At 35.9% G+C, this 9,174-nt stretch overlaps 1 non-coding gene across 1 annotated transcript; it reads right to left on the bottom strand.

Annotated features, from left to right (window-relative positions):
* Positions 1-549: 549 nt before the first annotated feature.
* LOC126026597 (U6 spliceosomal RNA) lies at positions 550-656 on the bottom strand. Its single transcript, XR_007501821.1, has one exon. It is a non-coding gene; the product is annotated as a U6 spliceosomal RNA (small nuclear RNA).
* Between the last annotated feature and the right edge of the window lie 8,518 nt (positions 657-9,174).

Raw genomic sequence — 9,174 nt, 5'->3', positions numbered from 1 at the left:
AAATAAGAAAGCTAAAAGGACTCAAGTAGGTTTTTATGATCTTTTTTATTCTTTTTTTTTCTTTTTATTTGGTTTTTGAGTCACACCCCGCAGCACTCAGGGGTTACATCTGGCTCCATGCTCAGAAATCACCCCTGGTAGGCACAGGGATTCGAACCATCCGTTCTTCTGCATGAAAGGCAAATGCCCCACCTCCAAGCTATTTCTCCGGCCCCAGATTTTTATGATCTTATTCTCTATTTCTCAGTTATATCACATGAGAAGAAGTAGTCATTCTCCCTAGTAAAATAAGGCATGGTAACCTTACATTTTTATATGTATTTCTGATTAGGTTTTTCAGGCCTCATACAGCAGTGTTCAGGGCTTACTCCTCGTTCTGTGCTCAGAGATCAGTCCTTTTGGGACTATGCGGACTATATCTGAAGCCAGAGGACAAACACAGATTGTCTCTGTGCAAGGCAAGCACCTATCAGCTATTCTATAGCTTCAGACCCAAAAATTATTATATTTTTTGGTTTTCTTTTGCTTGGTTGGTCTTTTTTTTTTTTTTTAAATATGGAACGCTTCACGAATTTGCGTGTCATCCTTGCGCAGGGGCCATGCTAATCTTCTCTGTATCGTTCCAATTTTAGTATATGTGCTGCCGAAGCGAGCACTTGGTTGGTCTTTTTTAAGGCGGAGACACACCTGGTGATGTTCAGGAGTTACTTCTGGCTATGTGCTCAAAAATTGCTCCTGACTTGGGGAGCAAAAAGGGATGCCAGAAAATTGAATCATGGTCAGCCCCGCTGATCAGAACCGATCCACCCCAAGAATTATTACATTTAACTGCAATTTAGTAAACATTCCTAACCAGGGCATATGTAAAAATCACCTAACTAAAATATTCTTGAGTACAATTTTCAGGGTGGATTTTTGTATTCTTACTATGAAGATAAGAAAACAATGTAGATATGAAGATAAGAATTACAGCTACCTTAAATAACTTGCCCCAAACACAATCTTTTTGAATGTTTAGTTTTTTTTAATGTCAAAGCTCTTGTCTTTAATTGTTTAGTACCCTCTTAACTTACTAAATAGCAGCTCATTATGTTATCAAGTGTCTAATATTTACTTACACTCACATATAACATGCATATGAAGCAAGAATATAAAAAACTATTCTTCATTACTGGATGTCTTGAATCAAATGTAACCACTCAATAGTTGTGGTGTGTAAATTACGAATTTTATAGGTAAGATGTTACACTAAGTAATTAAAAAGTATATTCAATTATCATATCAATAATCAAATGATCATAAATTTGTGCAAGAGAAATACTCCTTATATTTTCTTATTATACATCCTATGAAAATAGACCAGAAAAAATTGATTAGGTAGATCAAGAGTGGAGAGAAAAAATATATCTAAAAAAATTCCCAAACTTGAACACAGAATCTAAGTGTATGTGTGAACACACATATAATATGTGTTTTCCTTTTCCAGTTTTTATTAGAGGGTAAAATTTACATGCTAATAACAGGAATACAAACAAAAGGAATTTCTATTTTTATGAGCCATGTCTTGAACTGGGTGTCAAATATTTTTCCCCTGGCAATTTTCAGTAGATGAAATATTTGCATTATTTAAATTAGGCCAACCTGCTTTTCTAATATTCATAAATATATTATAAATACCATTTTAATGCAAATATTTTATATGAATCTATTGTTCACTTTAGTGTCTTATACATCTAAGTTTATGAAAGTGCATAGATATGTCTGTTTTCTGACCCCTTAGTTATCCATTTAACTTCATAAAGTATTACTTTTTTAATTTTTTGTACTTTCCAAAGGAGGTTTCTATATGTTCTAAATTCTTTGTTTGCTCATAAGTCTGTCCAGCCATATTTTCACTGAAACTGATTTCTATAAATAAGCTCAAATTAGCAATAAGGTTAACTTTAGAAAGTTGATCACTGGGGCCAGAAAGATAGCTGGAGGTAAGGCATTTGCCTTGCGTGCAGAAGGTCGGTGGTTCGAATCTTGGCAAGCCCATATGGTCCCCCGAGCCTGCCAGGAGCTATTTCTGAGCATAGAGCCAGGAGTAACCCCTGAGCACTGCTGGGTGTGACCAAAAAAAAAAAAAAGAAGGAAAGGAAGGAAGGAAGGAAGGAAGGAAGGAAGAAGGAAGGAAGGAAGAAGGAAGGAAAAGGAAGGAAGGAGGGAAGGAAAGAAGGAAGAAAGGAAGGAAGGAAGGAAGGAAGGAAGGAAGGAAGGAAGGAAGGAAGGAGGAAAGAAAGAAAGAAAGAAAGAAAGAAAGAAAGATAAAGACAGAAAGAAGAAAGAAAGAAGAAAGAAAGAGAAGAGAGAGAAAGAGAAAGAAAGAAAGAAAAAGAAAAGAAAGAAAGAAGAAAGAAAGAAAAAGAAAGAAAGAAAGAAAGAAAGAAAGAAAGAAAGAAAGAAAGAAAGAAAGAAAGAAAGAAAGAAAGAAAAGAAAGAAAAAAGAAAGAAAGAGAAAGAAAGAAAGAAGGAAAAGAAAGAAAGAAAGAAAGAAAGAAAGAAAGAAAGAAAGAAAGAAAGAAAGAAAGAAAGAAAGAAAGAAAGAAAGAAAGCAAGCAAGAAAGAAGAGAAAGAAAGTTGATCACTAAGGTTGACCTAGGATTTGTGAGATCTAAAACTTACAAAAGCCTGAAGATTAATATTTTTAAGAAAAATAGTAAAAAAGAATACAATTATTTAGGAATATGAATATCAGTTAGAAGAAATCATACTTAATTGGGGAAATGATAGCTGGAGCATACCTCAGGAACTACAATAGTCACCTGATAGTGCTTTAGAGAATAATATGATGTCAGAGATTAAGCCCATTTATGGTCAAAAGGGCTGTATACATGACAAGTGCATTGTGTCCTGTACTGCATCTCCAGTCCCAAAAATTAATATTTGGAAAAGCTGGTGAATATCATAAATACAAAATCCAAAAGATCACATCCATTTATGGGTTTTAAGAAAAATGAAAGACATTCTTGCAATAATAATTTTCAGACACAAAAGAGAAAAGAGCTGGAAGTTCCAGCTCACCATAGGAAGCTCACCACAAAGAGTGATGAGTTTAGTTAGAGAAATAACTACATTTTGAACTGTCCTAATAATGAGAATGTATGAGGGAAATGGAGAGCCTGTTTAGAGTACAGGCGGGGGTCGGGTGGGGAGGAGGGAGACTTGGACATTGGTGATGGGAATGTTGCACTGGTGATGGGTGGTGTTCTTTACATGACTGAAACCCCAAAACAATCATGTATGTAATCAAGGTGTTTAAATAAAAAAATGTTAAAAAAATAAAAAATAAAAAAGTATATATTTATAAGATATATATATATATATATATTCTTGGCTTTTATTTTCAACATATCTCAGTTATATGCTTTGTTTCTTTCATTATACTTATATTTGGTATCAGAACACTTACTGTATCAACTCTTAGAGAACCAGAAATATTTTGAAAGATTAGAATAGTCCTAAAGTCATTGATATATTTTATCAGTATATTAATAATTAATTTTAGTGTTTAGAAATAGGTCGTCACCCCACCAAATCTGTTAACCTATGCACCAACCCAATTTTTCCTTAACTTTGTTCCCATCATTCCACAATTTTTTCTATTTTTATTAATATTACATAAAACTTTATTTTAATGCTTTTTTAACATTTAAGTATTTTACTACCTAATTTTATTATGACATATTCATGTATGTATTTTATATGAACATTTTCCAGTCCTTAAGGATAATCTATGTTCATACTCAATAATATATAGCTACATTATTGAATAATAAAAAGTTTTGTGACAGAAAGCATCAATCACACTATCTGAAAAGTATTATACATTTTTTTTGGGGGGGGCCTTTACACAACTGTGCTCAGGGCTTATTTTTGACTGCACTCAAGGAACCTTCCTGGTTGAGCTCAGGGAACCATAGTGATGAGGATTGAAACTGGATCTGTCACAGGCAGGCAAATCTGCTACCCACTCTACTATAGCTTGGACTTTTTTTTTTAACAATTTTTTTTTCCATATCAGATTTAAGTCTTACTCCTGGCTCTCTGCTCAGAGATTACTCACTTTAAAAAAAAATCTTTATTTAAAAACCTTGATCACAAGCATGATTGTAGTTGGCTTTCAGTCATCAAAAAAATAGCCCCCCTTCACCAGTGCAATATTCATCACCAATGCCCCATATCCCTCCCCACTCTGCCTGTATTCAAGACAGGTTTTCTACTTCCCTCACTCATTGACATTGTTAGGATAGTTCTCAGTGTAGTTATTTCTCTTACTGCACTCATCACTCTTCGTGGTGAGCTTCATATCATGGGAATTATTTCAATGATCTTTTATTTTTTTAAAAAACTCATAGATGAATGAGACAGTTCTGTGTATCTCTCACACTAATTTCACTCAGCATAATAGATTCCATGTACATTCATGTATAGAAAAGTTTCATGACTTCATCTCTCCTGACAGCTGCATAATATTTCATTGTGTATATATGTACCACAGTTTCTTCAGTAATTCATCTGTTGAAGGATATCTTGTTTCAATTTGAATCTCCTTTATAATTTGTGATGTGGAGCATTTTTTATGAGTCTTTTGGCCATTTGTATTTCTTCTTTGAGGAAGTGTCTGTTTATTTCTTCTCCCTATTTTTTGATGGGGTTAGATGTCTTTTTATTTTTTCTTTTTTGTTTTTTAGGCCATATCCAGTGATGCTCAGGGCTATGTGCTCAAAAAATTGCTCCTGTCTTGGGGGACTATATGGGACACTGGGGATTGAACCATAGTCCGTCCTAAGCTAGTGGCTAGTGCAGGCAAGACAGACCCCTTACTGCTTGTGTCTCAACTCTGGCCCAAGATATCTTTTCCTTGTCATGTTCTGTCAGTACCTTGTATATCTTAAATATTAGCCTCTTATCTGATTGGTATTGGGTGAATATTTTCTCCCATTCTGTATATTGCCTTTGTATCCTAATCACTACTTCCTTTGAGGTGCAGGATCTTCTGAACTTAATATAGTCTCATATGTTTATTTCTTCTTCCACTTGTTTAGACAATGCTATTTCCTCCTTCAAGATGCCTTTAGTCTCAATTGTCATCGAGTATTTTACCTCTATGTTCTTCTATATACCTTATGTTTGTGGGTCTGATATCAAGGTCTTTAACCATTTTGGATTTGACTTTTGAGCATGGTGTTAGATGGAGTTCTGCATTTCCTTTATTGATGTGGCTGAACAGTTGTTCCATCACCACTTGTTAAAGAGGCTTCCCTTGTTTTATTTTGCATTTCTTGCCTCTTTATCAAAGATTGTATGCCTAGGAAACATTCTTTGAATACTCAAGTCTATTCCACTGATCTGAGGGTCTGTCTTTAATCCAACACCATACTGTTTTAATGAATATTGCTTTGTAGTACAATTTAAGTTGGATTATGTCTACCATCTTCTTTTTCCTAAGGGTTGCTTTAGCTATTTATGGAAATTTATTGTTACAAATGAATTTATTGTTACAAAAGTGTTTGATACTCTTCTTTGAAGAATATCAAGGGTATCCTCAGTGGAATCACATTAAATCTGTACAATGCTTTGGAAAGTATTGATGTTAATCCTCCCAATCAATGAACAGGGTAGGTGTCTCCATTTCCTTGTGTCTTCATTATTTATTTATTTATATATTTATTTATTTTAATTTTTTGGGTCACATCAGGTGACACTCAGGGGTTACTCCTGGCTATGCACTCAGAAATTGCTCCTGCTTGGGGGACCATATGCGATGCCAGGGAATTGAATTGCGTTCCATCCTAGGTTAGTGTGTGCAAATCAAATGCCCTACTGCTTGCACCACCACACTGTCCCCTTCACTTATTTATTTTTTAAACTTTATTTATTTATTGATTGATTGGTTTTTGGTCTACACCTAGAGGTGCTAATGGGTACTCCTGTCTCTGAACTCAGAAATTACCTCTGGCAGGCTGGGAACCATATGGGATTCCTGAAATGGTATCAGATCCCTCCAGGCTCTGCCACATGCAAAGCAAAGCAAACAACCTGTAACTCTGCTATTTCTCCAGCCCCTCTTTTATTTCTTAAAGCAGTGTTTAGTAGTTTTCTTTGTATAGGTCCTTCACTTCTTTAATTGATTCCAAGGTATTTGAGTTTGTGTGGCACTAATGCAAATGGGATTGTTTTTATAATGCCCCATTTGCTTTCTATCATTATGAGTGTATAAAAATTCTATGATTTTTGCATGTTAATTTTGTAGCCTTCCACTTTTTTATATGAATTTATTATTTCTAGAAGCTTTTCAGTAGAGTTTTAGGGTTTTCTAAATATAGTATCATGTCATCTGCAAACAGTGAGAGTTTGACTTCTTCCTTTACTATCTGGATTCCCTTGATACCTTTTTATGTTTTGACCAATTTCTATGGCAAGTACTTCCTTTACTATGTTGAGTAGGAGTGGGGAGAAGAGGCAAATTTCAGAGGAAAGGCTTTTATCTCCATTCACAATAATATTTGCCATTGGTTTCTGGTAGATGGCCTTGACTACATTGAAAATAGTTCCTTCCATTCCCATTTTGTTGTATGTTTTTATCATGAATGGGTGTTTGACTATATCCCAAAAGTCACAGTGGATGGTCAGACAGCAGCCATGTGCTATGGCACTTAGCAACAATCAGCTCTTCTGATAGAGTTCTTTGAGTTGAATAAATTGTTCATCTATTGATTTCTTAATTGTTTTTTTTTTTTTTAGCCATTCTTTGAATTTCATTGCTAAGAAATTAAGTGATTATTTTAGATCCTCATCTATGGAGTTTGTATGTTTTCGAGGACTTGGAAATCTGCTAGAATTTCTCTCCATATCCCCAGCTGCTGTGTCTTCCTTAGTTTCCCCATTATTCTTTGCATAGGGAGGTTTAGGATGCCGGTTTTTCAGGGTGTTTTTAAACAAGTGGTCTGTTTAATTGTGTAGGAGATGGTTGGAGGTAGATCTATTTAAGGTTTCTAAGAGAAGTTACCCAAGTGTGGCAGAGATATTGCAGTCTAGTTTGTTTTTGAGTTTTGTTTTTTGTTTTTTTGTTTTTTGGGTCACACCCAGCGGTGCTCAGGGGTTACTCCTGCCTGTCTGCTCAGAAATAGCTCCTGGCAGGCACGGGGGACCATATGGGACACTGGGATTCGAACCAACCACCTTTGGTCCTGGATCGGCTGCTTGCAAGGCAAACGCTGCTGTGCTCTCTCTTCGGGCCCGGGTTTTTTTTTGTTGTTGTTGTTGTTTGTTTGTTTGTTTGTTTTTGTTTTTGGGCCACACCCGTTTGATGCTCATGGTTACACCTGGCTAAGCACTCAGAAATTGCCACTGGCTTGGGGGGACTATATGGGATTCCGGGGGATTGAACGACGATCCTTCCTTGGCTAGCACTTGCAAGGCAGAAACTTTATCTCTAGCGCCACCTCACTGGGCCCTTGTTTTTGTTTGTTTGTTTGTTTGGGGCTAAATATTTTCTGAGAGAGAAAGAAGTTGGAACTGATCTGTCTAGGACTGTCTGATATAGACTGAAGTGTAGTTAGGTTTGTGGGGCACCAGAACTATTATCAGAGTGTGTATGTTCAGATACCACTAACCTCTCCTGAGCAGGAGTAGTATAGGCTTTTCTGCCTGGCAGCAGCTGGAGATGCGTGGAGGTAATTTGAAGAGGGGCTATTTATGCACATGGGCCAGGTTTCAAACCCGACTTTTGATTCTCTTTTTCCCACTCCCACTAAAAAAGGGTCTGCAAGATTTGTAAATCATGTTGTCTCAATTACAAAATACTTTAAAATAAGTTTGCAATGTCCAGTTTCCCCTTTGAGGCTGTCCTGAAAACTTGTAGGCTAAATTTTAGTTAATGGATTTTTTTTTTTGGTCCATCTGGTAGGAAAGAGGACTGGCAGAGTCTCTGAGTTTCTGTAAATATTAATGAGAGATGATTAATTATTTGTTAAAGTTGTAAGAAGCATGAAAGAGTGAATTAATAATTGAATAAAAGAATAAAAGAATGGTTCTACCATGATACTTAAAAAAATTCAAAACCCAAAAAACCAAAAAGTTTAAGGGCCAGAGAAATAGCATGAAGGTAAGGTGTTTGCCTTGCATGCAGAAGGACTGTGGTTTGAATCCTGGCATCCCATATGGTCCTCTGAGCCTGCCAGGATTGACTTCTGAATGTAGAGCCAGGAGTAACCCCTGAGCACTGCTGGATGTGGCCCAAAAACCAAAAAAAAAAAAAAAATAAATATTCGAAGACATCAGTTAAATGTAAAACTCATGTGCTAACAGTTTATTAGAAAATTTGCAATATATGTTTTATAGGAAATAATCACTTCTACAACTTAGAAAAGGCCTTTGCGAATTAAAATGCCCTTAAGCCTGAGTATCATTAACTTCAAGCAAATGCAACTTATATCTATAAAGTAAGACTATAAAATAAGAAGAATACAAATGGACCACTGGTTGGTTTGTACTTCCCCATTTTTAATTTTCAGATGTCTAATTACTTTTTTGTTTGTTTGTTTCTGGATCACATCCAGCAGTGCTCAGGGCTTACTACTTGCTCTGCATTCAGGAATCTCTCCTGGCAGTCTGCAGGAGATATATTAGTTCCTAGGACTGACGTAAGGTGAGATGTATGCAAGGCAAATAATCTAGCAATTATACTCTTACTCCAGCCTAGATGCCACATTTGTACATTAAGCTACTACTAACTACAGAGGCCAGAGAGATAGTACTATTAAAAAAGTACTGGCTTTTCTCACAGTACACTGCATAAAATCCAGTATCACATACGATCCTCCAAGTACACCAGGAGTAATACTATTCCTTAACACAGAGCTAGGTTTATGTCCAGAGCACCTCACTGTGTAGTTCACAAATTAAAAAAGAAAATCATAAAAGTAAACTTTATTTCCAGATTTCTATCTAGTAAGAGTTTTATCCTGAATAAATAAGATTTAAAGATTTTTCAAGAATCTTCGAAGATAGTTTAAGAGCCAGTGGCCATTTCTTGTCCTGGAGGTTCATGCCATGACCTGGAATACCCTAATGGCTGCTGACACCACTGACCAAGTTGTGTTACATCTCTGCCAAGCATTTAACCTTTAG

This window comes from Suncus etruscus, chromosome 13 (assembly GCF_024139225.1).
Source record: "Suncus etruscus isolate mSunEtr1 chromosome 13, mSunEtr1.pri.cur, whole genome shotgun sequence".
NCBI classification, from domain to species: Eukaryota; Metazoa; Chordata; class Mammalia; order Eulipotyphla; family Soricidae; genus Suncus; species Suncus etruscus.
Note: the sequence above shows the minus strand (reverse complement) of the source record. Positions and strands in the feature narration are given on the sequence as shown.